The 21,414-nt window shown below is 47.3% G+C and overlaps 2 pseudogenes; both read right to left on the minus strand.

The window, feature by feature from the left end:
• Positions 1-17,004: 17,004 nt before the first annotated feature.
• On the minus strand, positions 17,005-17,123 carry LOC120603183 (uncharacterized; annotated as a pseudogene).
• Positions 17,124-18,395: 1,272 nt separating this feature from the next.
• On the minus strand, positions 18,396-18,514 carry LOC120603140 (uncharacterized; annotated as a pseudogene).
• Positions 18,515-21,414: the final 2,900 nt, after the last annotated feature.

The following is a 21,414-nucleotide window of genomic DNA, read 5'->3' on the forward strand; positions in this document are numbered from 1 at the left end:
AGGGGACCAAAGGTCCGACCGCTCTGCAGAGGTCCCCAGCTCTTACAAAAAGCCACAGAGAACCAAAACATGAGGCTCTAATTTTCAAGGTTCCAGGCTAAGTCCCAGAGAGGAGGATTTAAACACACTTCTGCAGCAGTGAACAGCATGTGACCTCATGTCACCTGTGGTTCAGAGTCACCAATGACCAACAACTCCAACAAGGCTTTTGGCAATGTAGAGAGGAGCAGAGACTTTCACAGTTATGAAAATGCATCCAAGCCTCTCAGGAAAAAACCGTGGCGAGCATGTTGGGGTTCAGGCGCTGTTGAAGTCAGTGGAGGAAGATGTTTAAAGGGGTACGCCCGGCCAAATCAGCTCAGACGGAGCAAGCGATAGCAGAGCTCGTTTATGGCAAAAGGCTGTTGTGGGGCATGGGCCACGTGGAGAGCAGAGACCTCTTGAATTCTTGCAATTAATAAAGCCAGTTCTGGAGGAGGACAGGAGGGAGACAGAGTTTTCTGAGCTCGCAGAAAAATGGGAGGCCTCCGAATAAGCAACGAAATTCCTGTATCTGGCTCTGATGGCAGATACCACCACACTGAAGCAACATCTGCTGGCCTTTGGAGCTTTGGAGTGGCTGAGCCTGCCCCCCAAACCGTGTGCCCCTCGGCCAAAGCCACAGGGTCCGGCAGAAAGGTCTTGTCCAGAATTCTGCTCTGAATAGAAAATCAACAACTCGCATAAGGAAAGCAGGGAAATGACCCTCGGGTGTTAGTACAAGCCACCTGTCCTCGAAAGAATCGACTCCACTTAGATGGCCATCTGACTCTACCCCCAGGACTGGCAATGGTGTTGGGCCAGTGTGGGGATCTGTGTGGCAAGATGGACATGCTTTGTGGTCAGAAGAGACCAGAACCAGGTCACTAAAATAAAATCAAGTTTTCCTACGGTCATGGCTTGTTCTACTTGTAAATTTGGGACCTGGAAAAGCCTGTCCCCTGGGGTACCGGGGTCTCCCCTGGTTCTGCTATATGCAGAGTGTGAGCTATCACTGGTAGAATTCCTCAAGAGCACTGTCTGAGTGACAGATGAAGTGTGTCCCGATCTAGCAGAAATGATAGAGGCTCACAAGGTCTGACGCCTCCTTCTTCCACGTTCTGTCCCTTTATTGCTGGTAGGAAGCTGGCTGGAACTAAGGAGCTCACCAGGACCCTCATTTGATGGGTCAAGAGCGGGGGTGGCGGGGGTGGGGGGAAGCAAACAAATGCCAGCTTACTTCTCTCTTCCAGTGCTTTATCCTGAGAACTCCACTGAATGAGCCCCGATAGCTTTAATTCATAGGATCCTCACCACCTAAGAAGCCAACAAGAGTTTGAAGGAGAAGCCGATGGCTATGGCCCCAGTTTTTGTGTTTGTATTTTCTCAATTAATGGATCCATTCATTCATAATTATTTGTGGATAAATGTTGTATTAGTTAGGGTTCTTTGCTTGCAAGTTAGAGAAACATACTATCACTTACTATCACTAACTTACTATCAGAAACTTACTATCCCTTACTAACAGAAGAAGAATTTGTCAGATGGCTGCTGGGTCACTCCAGAATTAAAGAAAGAATTGGAAATTCAGGCCGCAGGTAAGAAAGGGGCCAGGTGAGCGCCGGGGACCCTACAGCAGAAGTGAAAGGTCAGTGTCTTCAGGGGTCGGTCAAGGAAAGGATTCTGCTTTCGCCATTTTCCATTCTGTTCCCTAGGAGAATGTCTTAGTTGCCAAGCTCTCATCGGAAAGGGGACAGGGGAAGTTTGTGATTAATATAGAGGACCGCGTGAAATGAGGAAGGACAGGACTTTGTCCTCTTGCAAGGAAGCTTCTGGTGACAAATCATACGGCTCTGTCCTTGATCACGACCGGTCAACACTTGTGTTCAGGATCTCGGATGGAGACACCAGTGGTGGACCTAGAAAACTGGGATATGACCCAAAGCCGAAGGGAGAAATAATGATGTGAATGACTGGGCTGAGTCGTAAAAGACGTACTTGGCCATGGCACACGGAAAAGTTCTAGGTTAAGGTTAAACAATTAGTACATTCTCTCTCAACCTCCCAACAAAATATTCCCAACGGTGAAACATTAGAGGAAGTCCCATCAAAATCAGGACTAACAAGCAAGGGCATATCGTTATTTAATGCTGTTCCGAAATTTCTGGCCAACACAATTGGAAAATTGGAAACTGTCAACACACTACCTTGTGCAAGGCCAAGGAATACTGTTCCTACGTCTGTGTGAGTGGCACTCTTGGAATTGTGTGATCGTGCTCGTGTGTCTGTCCACGGCAGCCCTGCAAACAAGAATATAATGTTTGGAAAAGAGAAGAAACATTATCGTTATAGGGAGATGATGCAATTTTCACTTAGAAAATGCAAGAACAGAAAAGCTATCAAAATTAATAAAACGGTTCAGCTAAGTGACATGATATAAGATAAATATTAAAGAAACTAATAGTGTTTTTATACCCAAAATAATCAATTAGAGAATATAATGGAGAAAAAATCCTTTTATGTTAGAAATAAGCCTTTTCCATGCACGCGCGCGCGCGCGCACACACACACACACACACACACTCTACCTAGATATAATTAACGATAAATGTGTAAGATTTATACGGAACATAATAAACTACAAATCTTCTTGAGGAAAATAAAAAGCAACATGAGCAAACGAGAGACTATAAACTGAATATCTGTGTCTCCTACCAAATCTGTACGTTGAAACCTATTCCCCCTAATGCGATGGCATTTGGAGGTGGAGCTTTCGGGCGGTGATTACGTCACAGGGTGGAGCGTCACAATGGGATCGGTGCCCTTATAGGGGACCCAGCGAGCTCCCTTCCTTCCACCACGTGAGGACACAGCGAGAACACGGTTGCCCGTGAACCTGGAAGCAGATTAGTGGAACAGAATAGGTGACTCGTATATAGATCCTAGTATTTATATAAATTCAACATACGGGTAAATTCAATATAAAAAGTCAACAAGGAGGAGATGATTTATTTACTAATGGGTATAAAGAAATTGGAAAAAGTTTTATTTGGACTCTCACACCAAACATAAAAATAAATTTCAAACGGATTAAAGACTTACGTTACAAATGAAAGCCTGACAAACTAGAATAAAATTCATCTAATTTCTAGGTGGAGAATGACATTCTAGGTACTATCGTGATCATATTTGGTGAACCATTTCCTACGTGGCAGGCACTGCTCTAAAGTACGTCACCAGTATTAACTAACGTCATCTTATTTTCCAGAGGAGGAAAACGAGGCATGAAGAGATGAGATAACTTCCTCAATGTCCCATAGTCGATGGCAGAGCCGTAATTCGAGCCCAGCAACGTTGGTGGTAGAGCCCACGAATGTCATCCCTGAGCAATCCAGTACACCTGGAAGGGGCCACCCAGGAACCGATGGTTGGCGGGCATGAGACGGACCTCGTGGAGGTGAGTATAAGTGACCAAGGGCACCTCCCGCTCTGCCATCCATCACTGCTCCAGCCGACAAGGAAGCTCAGCCCGGACGCTAAAGCAGATTGGTCCCTGGGGACATAGGAACCCTCTGATGGCTGACTTTTATTTTTTCTCTTGACCAATCCCTCCTTCTCCTCCTCCTTTTTCTTTTTCTTTTTTCTTGTTTGTAATAAATGTTTTTAATTGAGGTAAAACCGATTTATAACATTTTTTTTTTTTTTTTTTACTGAGGCGATACATAAAATGAATTACTTTAACAATTCCATGGCGATTGGTACATTCTCAGTGTTGTGCAACCGTCACCCCCATCTCGTTCCAAAATGTTTTCGTCACCCCAAAAGAAACCCTATATCCATTAAGCAGTTGCTCCCCATTCCCTTCAACTCCCAGCCCCCGGAAACCACTGGTCTGCTTTCTATCTCGATGGATTCACTTATTCCGGATATTTCATACAAAGAGAGTCAGGCATCATGCAACTTTTGGCACCTGGCTCCTTTCACTTAACAGAGATGAAGACTCCAAGGGGAAGAGTCACCCTCCCTGTGACTTTGCAGGACCTCGGGGTTTGCCACGGGCACCTGGCAGAACTATCGTATGGACCACGCTAGCTCTGCCTCCGTCTCACGAAGGCACATCAAAGCACCGCACTGCCATCCGTCTGAGGGATGAGTGTCCTCAGCCGATCCAGACGGCAGGGCAGGGACAGGCATGGAAGGAATGAGGATTCCCCGATCTCTGTCTGACCGTGTAAAAGGCACGTCACGTTCTATAGGTACGAAACCGTGGTCCAGTCCTGCTTTCGTCTCTGGGAGGCATCCACAGCCCATCATTCATTCTTCTCTTTCGTCTTCTACATCTAACTCATCAGCAAGTCCTATCAATCCCACCCCAGGATTATGGCCGGAGTCTGACCGCCCTTCACCTTGTTCCTGCCTCCTGGATTTTTCCACAGCCTTTTAACATGTATGCTCCACGGGGACGAGTGTTTTGTCAATTTTGTTTACTTTTTTATCCTCGGATAAATCTGTAGAATTCCTCTCGATTTTCGGTCTCTGTTTTACGTCAGATGACTTTCCTATGTTGGGGGGTGGTCAGGTGTCTGTTAATCCTTGACGTCTGTCTGCTAACGATTTAGCATTGAGTGCGTAAAGCTGGCAGCTCTGGCTGGAAGCACAGCCTCATGTGCTTTTGTCCACAGATCCTCTTCAGAGAACAAAACTCTGGTCTTCTGTTGCGATGGGGGGTGGGGGGCATTGCCCAGCAGAGAGCAATGGGCGGGGGGGTCTTGGGATAGAGGTACGTTCCTTCACACATCTCAGCCGAATTCACGATCTCATAGCAGCTGGTGATGGAAAGGAATTTGCACAGTTTCCCCTCGGAGTGTGGGCTTCGTGACCCCACAGATTCGAGTTCCATTGCTCTATCTGCAACGTGACCTTGGAAAGTTACTTGACCTTTGAGGCTCAATTTCCTCAGCGATAAAGTGAGGATAACAGTACCTCCCTCAGCGATGATGCTGTCTGTCACAGTGCCTAGCAATAATTAGAAGCGAGCCTTCTGGGCGCAGAGCTAGTTCTCCATGACTTTTGATAAGTCTGTCCCGGAAGTTTTGAGATTCCTACACGGCTATTCAGCCCCTGGGCTGTTTGCATCTTTCCCCCTTTGACGGAGAGCCTCCCAGTGGTTGTGGGGTGCCTTTCTCAGGGCACCTCGTGTCCTCAGGGATCTGACTCCTTTGTGGCATCTTTTCTCCTGGCCCAGTTGCGTTGATAGAATTAGCTGGTGGGACAAATATCTTCAGAGCTGTGGTGTCTAGTAAGTCGTATCGACAGTGTGATCCGTGCTGTCTTTCTACGAAGAAATGGATGGATTGTTTTCCTACTCTTTTTAATTGGAAAACACAGGAGATTGATTAAGGCTAAAAAATGCGGGCTAGAGAAAGGAATGGCAGGCTAAGGCGAGCTTGTAGGTGAAGGGCACTTTCCAGGCTTTTTATTGGCAATTCCCCATTTTTGCCCTAAAACATCCCCCTCAGCCCCACCAAACACACACACACAAAGATAGGGCTTAAAAAAAAAAAAATGCTGACAGTTCTCATTATGTCCAAAAGACAATTTAACTTCATTTCCAGTCCAAAAGTGCATCTTGACTAGAGTGGCAACTCACTTCTGGAGCGTTCCGGGCTGGAGCGGCGGCCCCCAGCGTTGAGTGGTGGGGTGGCCTCGGCTGCAGCCCGGTGAGGCTGCTGTAAGAAGGGGGAACAAAGCTACTTTGGGAAGAAAACCAAGTTCAAGACAACAGCTTCCTTCGACCTTAGCGTTTGCTTCATCCTTGCATAAGACGAAAACCAAAGTTTTCCCCCACAATCTCGTCTAGCTGCAAGCTGGATGGACTTCCAACAGCCCTAAAACATCCCGCGCCGACACACCAGATAGTTCAAGGGAGAAGAATTTGCATGGGCGCTCTAACTTCCCATTCCATTTGACTTTTGGTCTTTAAAATACAGGTCAAATCAATGAATTTAATGAAGGCCGTTGAACACAATGGCTTTGCCTTGCGTTTTGACCCACATAGAGGGGAGGCAGTCCAGGTCACAAAGCTTCAGCCGAACTTTAAGTGGTTAGTACACAAATGTGACAGAACATTTAGAATCTCAGAGACTTGCGAGACCTATTGACAAGCAGTTAGACGTATGTGAAACAGCCGCGTGAATGAACTTTGATAAGATAGCACTATTGTCTTCCATTGTGTCTTTTTCTTCATAGGAAAACTCCCCCAAAGGAACAAGAGTCAATGAATGTGAAATACAGGGTCAGTTTTACTAAATTCCCTCGCCTTTCAGCCCTGTGGACTTTTTGTGGTGAGTTCATGCTATTTAAAAGTATTCTTCCCTGGGAGTCTCAACTCTTTTGCAAATGGCAACTTTTCAGCCTGCTACCCACCCAAGTCTATCCCAAGTGCTCTCATGGCTCAAATAATAGCTCTTTCAGTTGAAAGAAGCGAAGATTAATTTCGGTATTTTTGCTGCTTCTTGACACTTGGGCGTTTCGAGAGGGAGTGCATTATGGCTCAGTGGAGGGGTGGTGGGGTGAACGAGCCATGTTCTTCTGAAGCCTGAATGTCCCTTGCCGGGGGCCCGGGCAGGAAGCGCCGTTCCAGAAACCCGCGGATCGCCGGGGAGGGATGAGGGGACTCAGACGAAATCCGACTCGACGTCCGGTTTTTAAAAAGTGTGTGGGGGGAGCCTTTTCAGCCCCAAAGCGACGCCTTAGGAATTGGTACGAGCCAGTCCCCTCGATTCCAAGAAAGGCTTGTCCCCAAGGATCCACTATACCTGCCTGTCTTTATATATTTTTTTTTATCAGCAAAGATTCGTGTTTCCAAGCTGCGTCTAAAATATCAGTTCCCAGCGGGGATCGGCCATTGTTTGAAAGCATCCTCACCCCGCTGGCAAATCGCGTGGAAATACGGGTGGGATTCGAGAAGCCTACAAAGACCCCATCTAAAGAGCCATGTGTTGGTTTCACAGGGTTTCACAGTTCTAAGATTTGCTAACTATGCTTTGGGGGGTTTTCTCAGGAAATCTCTATAGATAGATTTTATTGTATTTTACCCTTTTGTCTGCTTTTTTTTTGTGTGCGTGTTGGAAATTTCTCCTTTATTCATTAACCAGTAACTTTCTGTCACCCATCCTTGACTTTTCTCCTTACATCTGCATTTAAGCTGTCATTTACTTCTGCCGTTCCCTCCTCTCAATATCTGACAGCCGAAGCCTTCATGCGCTTTTATCTCTTTGTGTGTGCATGATGACATAACCTGTGCAAAGTGGCCCGGCTCCCCAATTCTTGCATGTAAAATTTGCAACATTTTTCGAGACGGGTCACTGCCCATTTTGGGGATCCTTTTCTTGATCTGAGTACCGTGTTAAAACTTTTTGCAGATGTGGCCTATTCAGGAGCAGCCTGCGGCTGCATGCAGAGATGGGAAGAAGAAGAAAAGACCTTCCTATTTTGTGATTGCCATAGTAACTCGAACGTCACCAGCGTGTTCGCCGGTTCCGAGGCCGCGGCCTGCGAGTTTGATTTCCTGTGCAATCAAGCCCTCTACTGGAGATCGTGGCTTGTGTGACACAAGGGTCCACAGAGGACAGTGTGCCTGTGAGGACCAAAATTAAGCATTTCGCTTTAAAATAATACCCGTTTGTATCCATTTTGTTCAACATAACAACAGCTGCTGTCCCCGGAATGACAGACTTGCCTTTTTAACCAAAGCTTCATATGACATTTATGAATGAGGCTGGTGCCATTCATTTGCAGTTTGAATTCACAGTAGTTATTTTCGCTGGGTTTTTTTTTTTCCCTTTCCCAGCATATGGGTGAAATTCAACATGATTCAAGTAATTGGTATACACAGTTTGTGAGGAGGAAAAAGCCTTCTTGTTTGTTTCATCTCTTTTAAACCAGTTAGTGGGGTTTAGTCTTTTTTTTTTTTTTTTTAAGAAGGCAAAATATAGAAGATGAATTGACGGTCACTTTAAAAACGTTGATTGCCTCGAAATAGCAAGCGTAATGAAAGAGGGGGCAATGTTGTCACCAGGTTTCGTTTATTCAGTTTTGGATAAACAACTAAAAGCCTCGATCCAAGTTTCTCGGTGGGGAGGAGGCAGGGAGACCCCGGGCAGAAGCGTCATTAGAAACTACGGCTCCGGGACCTCGTTTTGCTTGCCAAGTGCTCGGCGCCCAGAAAAATGAACAAGACCGCAAGGCATCATCACACAGGTGACAACGCCGTGTCTGGCACAAAAGCCCGAACGGCAGTCCTTCCGAGGTGCTGCGCAGTTTCACAATATTGCTGGTAGTAAGGAAAACAATCGATGTTGTCACCACGTCACCCGATAAGTGCAGTGTGAAGGGGATGTGGGAAATAATTCTTCCTTCCTCCTCCTTTCTCCTTCTCCCTTTTCTTCTTTTTCGAATTTTGTGAACTTTATTGGAGTGACATTGATTAATAAGGTTACACAGGTTTCAAGTATACGATTCGATAACACGTCATCTGTTATGGTCGCCACCCAAAGCCCGGTCTCCTTCCGTCACCATATATTTGACCCGATTTACCCTTCCCTCCCCCTCCCCCCTTCCCTCTGGCAACCATCATACTGGTGTCTGTGTCTATAAAGTTTTGTTCGTTTGTCTTGTTTGTGTGTGGCTTGCTGTTTTATATCCCACATACGAGGGAAATCGTGTGCGTCTTGTCTTTTCTCGTCTCGCTTATTTCACTCAGCATGAGAGTCTCGGGATCCATCCATGTTGCTGCATGGGGCAGTATCTCATCTTTTTCATGGCTGAGTAATATTCCATTGTAGATACGTACCACCTCTTCTTTATCCTGTCATCTACTGAAGGGCACTTAGGCTGTTTCCAGGGCCTGGCCACTGTGAATAATGCTGCAATGAACATCGGGGTATTTATGTCTTTACAAAGAAATGTTTTTGAATTTTTCAGGTGGATACCCAAAAGTCTCTCTTCTTCTTGTTGCTCACTCCCATCATCATCATCATCATCATCATCATCATCATTTACGAATCCCTAGCAGAAGATAGCAGTTTTCATATCATCGTGTCACCCAAAATGTCCCACCATGTCACCCATCATGTCCCAACTCGTGATTGGAAAAGCAATAACAAATCAACCTGTCTGAGCCTAATGGCCAATCTGTAAACCACCCGGCTCCCGAGAATCCGACCCTGCACCTTCAACGTCACTTCACGATGCTCCTCTCATCTGAAAACGAAACAAAACCGAAAGGGTGATTTTCCTAATTCGAAAGTTTCCATTTCTCTCGATATGCAAAAGACGTTTAGAAAATTAGAACGTTCGACTCTAGCCATGAAGTTCGGACAAGTTATCCTATTCTCCCTCCCTTACCCCGCTTCGTCAGAAATGAGGATGACAAGCGGCATCGGCAGGGCGAATGCCAATGGAAACCACCTTTCTTTGAGACCCACAGCATTTGTTTTCCAATTCTTGTAACGTTATCTATTTTATAGAAAAATCATGACATCAGCACAAGCTACGGACTTAGGCTGGAAAACTTAAACTCACCTGATGGTTTTGACTTTTGTAAGAAATTGATTAGGGGTGTTAATACATTTAAGTAAGAATAAACAAACAAGATTCCACTCATCAGAAGATGTGTGTGTGTGTGTGTGAACACACACAATTGATCCAGACTATAGCAGAGTGAGTCAGATATAGCAGTCTGGAGTAGAAAACATTCTATAGCTAAAGGTTAGCGATTTTTGTCATCCACATAATTCTATTCATTCGTTTATTCAACATACACTTGAAACCAACCTGGGGTGCGCAACGCTCGTCAAAAGTATACTCTCCAATAACTTATTTACCCAAGAACCGATGGGACTCTTCCATGAATTCTTAACTATGCACACACGAATGAATAGATATTTCTTCATTCACTCATTCATTTATGCTGAACCTTTAAGCGTGTGTGTGAGATTGTGTGTGTGTGTGTATTCGGCACAGTGCTGGGCACAAGACAGAAACAGCCCCGAGACTCACTGAACACACCGAGCGGGGACACAGCTAACCAAGGAGACCTTTCCTGGCAATGTGCCTCCGAGGTGCACAGGAAGTGCCTGGCTGGGAGGACGGGAAGACGTCCCTCGCTAAGACCGGAGGGTGACTGCACTGTGCAGTGTGGGTCGCTGGGAAGGACGAAAGGACAGGAGCGATAAGGTAGTCCAGAAAGATGAAACCCCATGTGCAAACGCGTCGGGGTGCGAGGGGCCAGGAGGCTTTCTGCAGCCAGAGAAGTCAGGAGCGTTGAAGTATTCCTTCGTTTCCCCCCAAATTTGCTAAGTAACTTATTTACTTAGTTTACCCGGCAAAGATTTATTGCATTCCTATTACTATAAGCAAGTTACTTTACTACGAGAGTAAAAAAAAATCAATCGCAGTCTCTGCTCTCGAAGAGACTCCCAATCGACCGTTTTAAGTCTAATGACGTAAAAAAAAAAAACGCATTCTGAAACTAAATAGAAACTGTCCTTGGACTTTCCGTGGCCTGGCTTTCTTGCTCTCATTTAAAAGATGGAGGCTTAGCTGTGGTCACTCCCAATGACAGCCAGTCTGTGCTATGTGCAATTGGAAAGTGTGGCATGTCCCCTGGGAGCCGGCCGGTCCACGTGATGTGTGTGTCCTCTATGAGTGTAGGGACATCTTTCAGAGGGGGCCTCGTGGAAGAGCCTTCGGTGGGACCAAGGCGGGAGCCTACGAGTCTGGAGGAGCCTTGGGAGGAGCAATCGGACAGAGCTGTGCCACGGCCCACGGTCAGGCCGGAGGGGAATTGCCAGGCGAGGTGGGGCGGGGGCGCCGACTCTAGCCTTCCCTGCCCCGTTAATGACGCCCTCTCTGTCTGCCCTCTCTGACGCCCTCATATGTCCTATCCTCCCAGCTCCCCACCCAAAGCACACACATGCGTGCACACACACACACACACACACACGCTTCTCAACAGGAAGCATCTTTAGCACTCAAGTATTTATGGGAAGCGGCATTATTCCCAATTTGCTGCTGGGTTGCTTTGCGATTGCTCTTCTCGGGTTAAACTCACGTGGTTGGCCCACGTGTCATCTCAGTGTCCCTCGCTGTGAGAGCTCCGTGAGGGAAGATTTCTGTCCTCTGCGGTCCCCAGCAGGGCTAGCTAACAGGACAGTGGTCACTCAACAAGTACGCAGTGCCCGACGCCAAGGCGACCCCCATTCCCTACTCGAATCAGAAAGACACGTGCTTTGCCCCACTCCGCATATTTCATACACCCCTCTGCGACTCTGTTACCCACTGTCCTAAATTGTGACAGGCCGGCGGCTCTGACATCTAATATAAAAGCACCCTGTACATGCTGACGATTCTTACTCATCGGCGTTATCGCTAGGCCAGCGGTTCTCAGCCCTGGAGACACGTTAGAGTCCCCTGGGACAGCCGGGACAAACTCCGACACCCAGGTTGTCCCCCGGGCCGATCGCATCAGACTCTCTGAAGGCCGGACCTAGGACACCATGTTTTTAAATGTTCCCTAGATGATTCCAACATGTGGCCGAGGGTGACGATCTCTTACCTGGAGTGTTGTCGTAAACTCTCCCCTCTGGGTTTGGAGTTCTACGAATTCTGGGATCAGAAGCCCTCGGTGAGTTGGGGTTTGAGGGGTCACTGGGTCTGTACCTGCCCCCTCACAAACTCCTCAAAAAAACCATGAATTAGGCCTTTTCTCTCTGACCTGGATTGACTTTGGAAAGGAAATGATTGTCCTTGTAAAGCTTGAAGCCAATTTGGGGGATAGCACCTCGGGGTTTCCAGCCCCTTGGTGGGGGAAGAAGCCACTGAGGAAGGTGGGTGCCGACGGTAAATTTGGGGGGGCAGGGTGGAATGTAGGCAGAGAGGCAACAGGATATGCACCCCAGGGAAAAGCTCCCTCGGGCACCAAGATGCAGACCTCGGACCTGTTTGGCTCAGTTACCCCGACGCAGCCATAACTGAACACAGCTCACCTGGATTCCTCGGGCCGTGGGTACAAATGAGGTCACCGTAAGGGGAAACGCTGGGAAAGGCTCATCGCCTTTACCTACTGATGGGGGTGTGGGGGCATCAAGGGCGGGAGAGTCTCGCCAGGACTCACAGGCATGTCTGTTCTTTCTGGGGCACCTGCCTGGTCAGCTACACCTGTGTCTCGCCCACCATGCTGCACACCCACCGCGGCGGCCACACCAATATGCTGACCCTTTTCGGTCTCAGAGCTGCAGGTGGTCATGACAGCAGCGCTTTCCAACGTTGCCGAGGGGCCTCAGGGCCCACTGAAATTTGAGGGACCCCTTACTGAGGAAAACCTGAGCGGGGAGAGCCCCCAGAGTCTGGGAATCGGAACGCTGCGGCTTCTTGATCTGACCCGCCAGGGTCTGTGGCAGATCTCACAGTTCCAGAGGCTTCCTCTGCTAAGTGTGCAGTCCCAAGAACACACGCCGCTTGACTCAAGACGGCCCCTTGGGGTGGCTTGCGCAGAAGGCCCCTCGACTCGCCAAATTCTACTGTCCGTCCCTGCGGATTTGACTGCTCTAGGCACCTCGTCTAAGCGGAATCATACGGTGCTTGTCCTTTTGTGACTGGCTCGTTTCACTGAGCATCCTATCCTTGGGGCTCATCTGTGTTGTAGCACGAGCTGGAATTTCCTACCTTTCGAGGGCTGAGTAATATCCCATCGCGTGTACGTACCACGTGTGGTTTGTCCGTTCGTCTGTCGACGGGCACTGGGGTGGCTTCGCCTCGTGGCTGCCGGGACCGTGCTACAGTGCCCGTGGGTGTGCATATGCTTCCTATCTAAGAGCAAGCGCTCGGCCTCATCCCCCACCCTGCTGGGTCTGACCTTTTGGTCTGCTCTTGGAGCCCACGGTCCTCTCCCCCAGTCTCTTGGGCGCAGAGGGAGGACCTGGAGCTGGTGAAGCCCCTCCCCTGGCTTCTCCCAGACCAGGCTCAGCACCACCTCCTCTCCTGCCTTGCTCCCAGGACACCAGGGGACCGGCCACCACACGTGGCCCCTGCTCCCCTTCAGGGGTGCCCTGCTCAGGGCAGGAAGACTACCCGGATGAGAGGGCCTCATAGAATTCACATGTAGAAATAATGCAAAAAAAAAAAAATTAACCGTAAATCATCACAATGAGAGAAAGAAATGAGAGCGATCGTCCCTAACTTTTCCCTCTTTCTTTTCTTTCTCTTCGTTGCTTCTGCAAAAAGCCACAAAAGGGTTAAACGCTTTGCCACGAGGTGGGATCAACCTCTCAAATCTGTGGGCCGGGGGATCGTCCCCAGGCCTGCACAGTGTGAGGGATGTCCCCGCTCCTTTGTTGATTATAATGGCACATCTTCATTATTGTTCTAATAGTCCTTTAAAAAAAAAAAAAAACACTAATCCGTCCCCCCCCACCCCGGTGCCGGTGACCGCCACCGAGCAGGAAAGCTTTCTCTCCCTCCGTCTCCCTTAACTATTGTTGAGGCAGCCCCGATGGGGAGATAGCCCTGTTCTGCACTGTACCACCCCCCGAAGTCATTGTTTAAATCTGTATTATCCCACTGTTCTGAAGATTTACATTTTTAATGGCTCGTTTATGTAATCCCATAAATAAAGTAGCAAAAAAAAAAAAAGAAAAAAAAAGCATCCCACACAAACGAGTGAATCGGAGTCTGAAAAAGGCTCCTGAGGCAGGTCAGCCAGGGTCTCAGCTGCGGGGCCTTGATTGGTGTGGCCGGGGTGGTAGTGGGCTTAAGACCACCCAGTCGGCGCCCGCATGGGGCACCGCGGAGGAGCCGCGGCGAGGTGTGGGTCCACCCTGCCCCATTTATCGGAGGGCGCAGTGCTCCTGCGAATCCATTTGAGTCTGAGACTCATTCACCTTATTGCTGTGACAGCTGCACCTCCCTCTCTCTGGCAGAGAAGTTTCTCCGATTAGCTTTTTCCTTCCTGGCAGCTGATGCTGTGCCTCCCCCACCCCCACCCCCCACCCCCTACTTCTTTCTTCTTCGTGACCAATATATTCCTGGGGCTGCTAAGTTCCCTCTAAAGAGCCTGTGAATTCAAGCACCTGCCTCGAGAATGCGTTTGACACACTGAACAGACATATAGTTGGAACAATTCGCTGTCAGGCTTTTCTCCATGAGTTCCTTGCCTCGTGCTCCCTCGGCCGCGGGTGAAAGGCCTGACTGAAACTTGGCTCCTTTGGGGAAGTTTGTACTAATTAAGGCACAAATGGAACCGACCGAATGGACGCACGTCTCACGATCTTTCCAGGCCTCTGCCCAGCTTAGACGCAACACCCTAAGTCACTGTCCCCCAGCCTGGTGGACGTCTCGGCTCCCGAATACTTACTTGTTCAACGGTCACTATTGAATGCTGTCTCTTGAAACGTTTTTGCTGTCGGACGTGATAGCGAAGCCTGACCACTGGTCGGAGTCCTCTGTCCTTCTCTGTGTCCGGCACTGCTGCGTCTCTGCAGTGACATCTGCTCAGCCCTGGCCCCTGGGTGCGCATTTATCTACCAGAAACGCAACGCGGAGGGTTTGGAAGGGGTCTGGGACCGAGGCCACAGAAAAGCAGGCATGACAGTGCTCTAAATGCACATAGATAAATAGAATAGAGTCGAATTGAGTCGAAACTTGATTAAAATAGTCATCTCAAAACAAGAAAGCATTCAAATCCTAACTTCCCTATTTCCTTGCCATGAAAAAAAGTGACTTCTAAATTTGGCAAAATGAGGATTTTAATCTGTAATGCTGGTCTCAGGGGTTCGTGGGAAAGAGAAAGACCTCTTCAAGTCCTCGCACTGTAGAGCGCTGGTCCCGAGTAGTCAGTAGGAACTTCTCTCCATCCGCCGCTGTGCCCCCACCATGCCGAATGACGCCTCGTATGCGACACGTGACACACGACAGTTATACGGGCTGACTGCATGATGCCTGATGGAAGAACCTACCCGAATCTTACACTTTAGTCCCACACAGAACATAAGGAAGGTCACCTGATTGTGAGTTGTTATTTATGGCGACGAGGGCCTCCGGAAGAACAATAGGAAGCCAGTCTTTTCGACAGACTTTTTGTCTTTTGCGTCGTTTCTTATGGGGAACCGTCCCGCATTACTAACGAGGTGACTCCGATCTCTTTTTTAAAGCTTTGTTATTGGGGATGGCTTTCCTCGGAATCATCTGCAGGTCCTGCTGGTTCTCTTTGGGTTGATGGCCCAATGAGACTTGAGACACTTGTGGTTAAGAGTTTCAGACCGAGCCAGGCAGTTGTGCGACTTAAAAAAAAATCTCATATCTGTGGAGATCGAATTCAAGGTCACGATCTCTTTATGGCGAGTTCTGAACGAGTAGAGCTAAAATACCCGGCTGGTCTGTGCATTTAACAACTGGGAAAATGAATTAGCGCATCTATGGGGCCGCTATGTTAGGTGGTCACCTGTGATTAACCACGATGAAAGTGCGCCGAGCATCTCTCGAAGATTCTGCATGTCCAAGGCCACAGATTGTTTCACTTTCAGTTCCTGAAATCACCTTTTCATGAGGAGTTCTTGGACTAAGCAAATCTCCTCCAGCCTCACTCCAGAGCGAGGGCGTGCTTCACGCTCCCAAAACGGCTGCGTGGGCTGCGGAAGAGGCACCCTGCATCCTGCACACAAGATCAGGCGCCAGGGGACTTTATGTCGCCTCCGCCCGTGCTCCTCAACTGGGTGCCGAAGATGTCACATGAACTTGGACCCAAGGGACAGACAGGTCCTGGCCGGGCCACTAGAGCCTGGGACTTTAGGGTTCTGTTCCGCGTACTGGTCAGTGACATTTGTCCCTTCCTGCCTCGCTTCCCGTCTTATTTCCAAGCCACCCAGGTCACCCATCACCATAAAGATTCTCATCCCCATAGAGTTCTATGGTCACCCAATGCCATGGCTTCAAACTTTTTTCACTCCAACTTACAGTAAGGAATGATTTTTACGGCTATATCTAGGGTGCATACACGCACACGCACACGCACACACACACGCACACACAAACAAAATTACGAAACAATATTTATCTAACGTTTGTCAGATAGGCTCTTATATTTTCTATTCTATTATACATACCTTCTTTCTATTTTTTTTTTTAAAGCTCTAAATTGATTCATAACCTACTATGTCACCTTCTTGCTGTACCCGAAACCTGGCTTTCTCCCAAGGCCATCGTTTCCACTTCATTTCTCTTGAGACTCTCTATGTATGACACACGACTGTCGGACCCTGCCAGGCTCTTTCTTCCATCTTCCGTGCATCCCAGCAGCCTTTGTCGTCAGCCACCCCTCCTTGCTATTGTCACTTACCGATCTCCCCGCTTCTTCCCCTCATTTACTGAGGATTCTGGCCCCCAAAACACCGTTTTTCTCTTCGAAAGTACTCTTACGTCGTTCTGAGTCATTTTGGCATCTGAGTGGAAGATCCGGTGAACGTGGCTTTAAGAAAGCGCACACCACGCAGGCCCTGTCCCTCGCTCCCTGTGTTTATCAAATTAGATTTCTGCTCGTTCCTCTTTTGCCTCAGACCTCCGCTCCTACACACACGCCAACCCGGATGTTGACCGAGCTCCGTATTTCCACTATTCCATTGAAAAATAGCAGCCGATAAAGAGATACTCATCTTCCCGCGACCTAATCTTCCAGCGCGCCCCGTCTGTACCCACACACGCCGCCTGTCCCCTGCTCCCAAAGTCAGCGCCTCCTGGATTCCAGAATCCCACTGCCTCCCACCTTGCTAGGGGCTTGGCTCAGAAACTACCCCCTCTCTGTCTGGCATCCTCGATTTCTCTTTCCCTACTGGGCCATTCTTTTTTTCTATTTTTTTTTTAGGCGAGGCAATCCTTGGTTGACCTCACAGATTGCAAAGACTTTGTCAGTTTACAATCTCTTATTTTTTAAGCCTACAGCACCTGGTCTCCCTAAATGGTCTCCCATCCAAGTACTAACCAGGACCGACCCGGCTTAGTGTCCGAGATCAGAAGGGATCAGGCTTGTTCAGGGTGGCATGGCCGTAGATGCATATCGTTTTTTCAAAATGTCAAAACTCTGCATTTGAAAGGGACACTCATTTCCTTTAAAAGGCCCATAAAAGGGTTTGATGCAGTAAGAAAGCAAAGTAAAACCAAAACTCTAAAATCTACCTATGACATCCACGGGGCAATGTTTGTCGATACTTACGTAGTGTGGTACCCTCGCTCCACTGCAGGACTGACTGTCACAGTGTCCTCAGGGCAAGTGGGTGGGGGGTGGTGGTGGTGATGGGGCAGCTCTTTGGGAGATTCCTCTGGTGTCCCTTCTGTGTGCATTTTTTTTTTTAACTCCCCTGCTCAGCCTGCGCTTTGGAGAATCTCTTGTTTAATAGCCCATGATCTCTGTTCTATGAAATTCATAGGTTTTCAACTACACAGAATTACCTCTGACAAAAACCATTTTTTCCTGCCCTTTATGATCTGTGTTCTTTTGTTCGAATTCCATGGATCGGGTCACCGTAACATCATAAACTGGCGGTGTGGGGAAAGCTCTGAAACTCTCTGATTTTGTTCCCTGCTTACAAAGGCAGATGCTCATGTCCATAATGAACTGTATTTAGCTGCCAGGTCAATTTGGTGTCCTTTTAATTGGCAAACATTCCAGCTGATCTTCGGGACACTTTTGAAGAGAAAGGTCTAGCTATTTCATCTAACGTTCCCCAGTTTGGAATTTTCTGATGTTTCTTCATGATCGGATTCAGGTTCCACGTGGTGGTAAGACAGGAGTGCTGTGTCCTCAGGTGTGTGTCCTCGGAGGCACACTGTGTTGGTTTGTTCCTTGACTGGTAACGTTAACTTTGACCTTTGGCCAAGGTGGCAAGGCCAGGTTTCTCCACTATAAATTTAACTATTTCTCCCTTTGTAATTAACGAGTGTCTCATGGGGAGATATTTCAACACCACGCAGATACCTTTTTTTCATGTTACTTCTGCCCGTGAATTTTAGCATCGATTGTTGACCCTCAACTGCAACGATTCTGACAAATTCTAATTCCATCGTTCTCTCTACATCTTGACCTTTTCTAAACAAAGCGTCATCAAAAAAAATTTTTTAATCCAATTTTTAAATGACAAAGTCTACCAATTATTTTAATTCTTCCTGAAGTTATCTCAATGTATCCAGCTCTACCATCTCCTTAGACCCCACAGTGGTCATGAATCAATTCATGGGCTACCTGAGCTCACCTCTTCCCGGGCTCAAGTGGGAAGCACCTTCTCACCTATTAACCCCATTATTTATTTTTTATTTTATTTTTTTAAAGCCTACAGCACCTGGTCTTCCTAGGTGGTCTCTCGTCCAAGTACTAATCAGGTCCAACCCTGCTTAGCTTCCTAGATCAGATGGGATCGGGCTTGTTCAGGGTGGCGTGGCCGTAGACTTCACCCAGTAACCCCATCGTTGTTTGACGTATTCGTCGTTGTTTGGGGCTGGAGGCGTTGGAGTTGAACAGAAACTACCCAATTAAACAAAGAGTCAAACTTAATTTAGAGTACACCGGGTTATAATCTTCCTGTAGTTTAAGTGTTTAACTTAGCCGAAAAATGAACTCATCCCAGAGAATAAACTTTACAGAGTCAAATAATTTGTGAAAGGGACAGAATTCGGTATAGATGTTCTCCCAACTAAATAACTTATTTGATGTATATATATATTGCTAAGTCATTGATTTAATATGTAGATAGCTGTCATTGATTTAATATGAATTAGTAAATCATTAGGTGGATATCACTAATAACTTTAGAAGCATTTTTGTTCTCTAAGTTTGTTCAATTTTCCTCTTTATCTCATGCAGAGATAATTGCAAATGCAATCTCGAAGAAAGTTACAAACGAGGAATAAAATCTATAATTTCTTGCCCGTTTTAGAAAAAAATGCAATTGTATTTTTGACGTATTTCCATTCATATTCCAGACATTTCTCATTTGCTAAACAAACACTTCTTCAAAGATTTGTACTGAGTAGTGGCTATTTAGTCTCCACTATTTAAAATAGCCAGCCTCCTAAAGCCATTATTTAGCTGACCATGTAGAGAAGTCATTTGAATGATTACTGTAAAACAGGATTTAAGTGGAAAATAAACGAAAGGGGAAAAGTAATTTTGTGATCATTTCAAGGCTCTAAACACATGGGGCTGGGTGCCATGACACAATTATTCTCTCTCGCCTTCAGACACAGGAAAAGTGGATGGATTTCCTTTGAAAATAAAAAAGAGCTCCTTTTAAATCAACAGTCCGTGGTCAAAGGAAATAACCAGTTGAAGATTATGTTTGGGAGACCGCTTACAACTGCTTCGAAAGCATTCACAAAGCAAGGAGCTGGGGTGCAAACTCAGTGGAAGGCATGATGGAGTGTGTCGAGAAACATGCATCCTGTACTTTGGGCCGTCAGTGACCAGAATCTGGACCCTTCCGTTTAGATTTCCCACATTCCGTCTATTTTGTGCTTCTAGCGAAAAAATAATTATTAGGAGCTACTTTAACAGAATAAAATAAGCAGTGTAATCAGTAACTAGCCTGCAGACAAACACAAAAACACCCGATTCTGTTTGTTGGGAGAAACGAACCCCCTCCTGATACATTATTCCATTGATGGAAAAACATTTACATCTCCTTTGTTAACTGGTTTTCTGTAGATATTTTATAATCACTGGGCAACTCTATTTCACTGCTCTCTTAGAAGCAACTCTGAGTGGCTAGACCCATGTTTTTATTTCACGGCCAAAAAGAAAAAAAAAATCTTTTCCTGGCTTTTTTTTGAAACTTTAGTCTATCATACATCAAACCTGTCAAGCTTTTTCATTAAAGTTCATGGTTTTTAAGTTCATTGTAAATAACTCAAATTGATTTTACAAAAGAGAAAAAAAAGTCTTGCCCCGATGTTGGCCATTACAAACTGTAATAATATCCCTTGTCAAATGGGATTTTTCAAGAGGTTTTCTAAAGAGGGGGAAAAAAAGGATTTAGCTAAATAAAAATATTTTGAGATGAAAACCAACGTTACACTTTGATTGTGGGTTGACTTCTTTCATTTTCTTAAAAGTCTAGAATTTTTACAAAATAGGAAAACGCGGTGGCTGTTTATCAAGAGAGACGTGTTAGATTTCACAGTTTGAGGTCCTTAAGAATTATTTTGTGGGAGAAAGTCCCAACAATAAGACGGATTCATGTATACTCTGCACATTGGTGAAGTAAGCAACTTCTTGGAATTTTCTTTTCCAAAGTAATGAAAAGGGCACATCCCACCCCCGACCCTCCTTTCATCAGACAGGGTCATTGCCACAGGCCACACTGCATCACTCAGAGTTCTGTCTGGGAAGCAGGACCATGATGAGTGACATGGATCAAGGGGCTCGGCAGGCAGTGGACTTTTCATAGTCGTGAGCCGGTGACGAGGTCTACGGACACCGTGCCTCTGCTGTCTGGTGGCGGGCATATGGTTGCTGCGGTCAGCAGGCCCGGCAGTAAGGAAAAATCAAGTGGTGAAATACAATGGAGCAGCCAAGAAGACAAACCGGACCCCGTGTCCACCTTGCACCGCCTCTAACCTGGACGGCATGGGCGACCTGCAGACGAGGCCGCCTTCTTTTTACAGAGCTGCACCTGTGCCTGGCACGACACTCAGAGCTGCTGGTGAAGGCCTCGTGGGAGCCGGGCAGCTGCAGGCCCACCCACAAGGAGGCCAGCACGTCGGCCACCACATGCGGGAGCTGCAGGGGTGCCCGCACCTTGCGACAATCTTGAGCCTAAGGGATGCTGCTTCGCTGCCGCCTTTGAGGCACGCGTGACTTTCCCCTCTGCCCTTAACCTAGAATCATACGGGAAGGCAATTCTGGGAAACACAGCGCCAGCTTTGCTGAGTGGACCCAGCAGGAAACCACCCTGCCATTCTCCTCCAATCTTGCCAGTCCCCTGTTAGCCTTCTTCCCCTTTATCTCCGAGAAGTTCCTGATGCTGCTTCTTTGTCGGGCTGTGGAGAGGCAGCTCAGAGCAGGTGTGACTGAGGAAGCCATCTCGACACTCCTTTTAGGATAACTTTCCCAGGACTAGCCCCAAGTCGTAGGCACTTCTCGGTTTGTAAGGATGCACGGTCGCCCTTACGTTGGTGCTGCCGTCATAAACATTCGAGAAGGCTTAAATTCAAACTTCAGACCAAACGTGGCTTCCTTTCATGAAACTCTTCCTGGTCCCCAGCTGACCACGATCCCTCCCTCTTCTCTCTGTGGCCTTTGAAGATCTCCAGATCATAATCCTTGGAAGCTGCACATGCGTGATTCAGCGA

This window comes from Pteropus medius, unplaced genomic scaffold (assembly GCF_902729225.1).
Source record: "Pteropus medius unplaced genomic scaffold, Ma_sr-lr_union100, whole genome shotgun sequence".
In the NCBI taxonomy this organism is placed as follows: Eukaryota; Metazoa; Chordata; class Mammalia; order Chiroptera; family Pteropodidae; genus Pteropus; species Pteropus medius.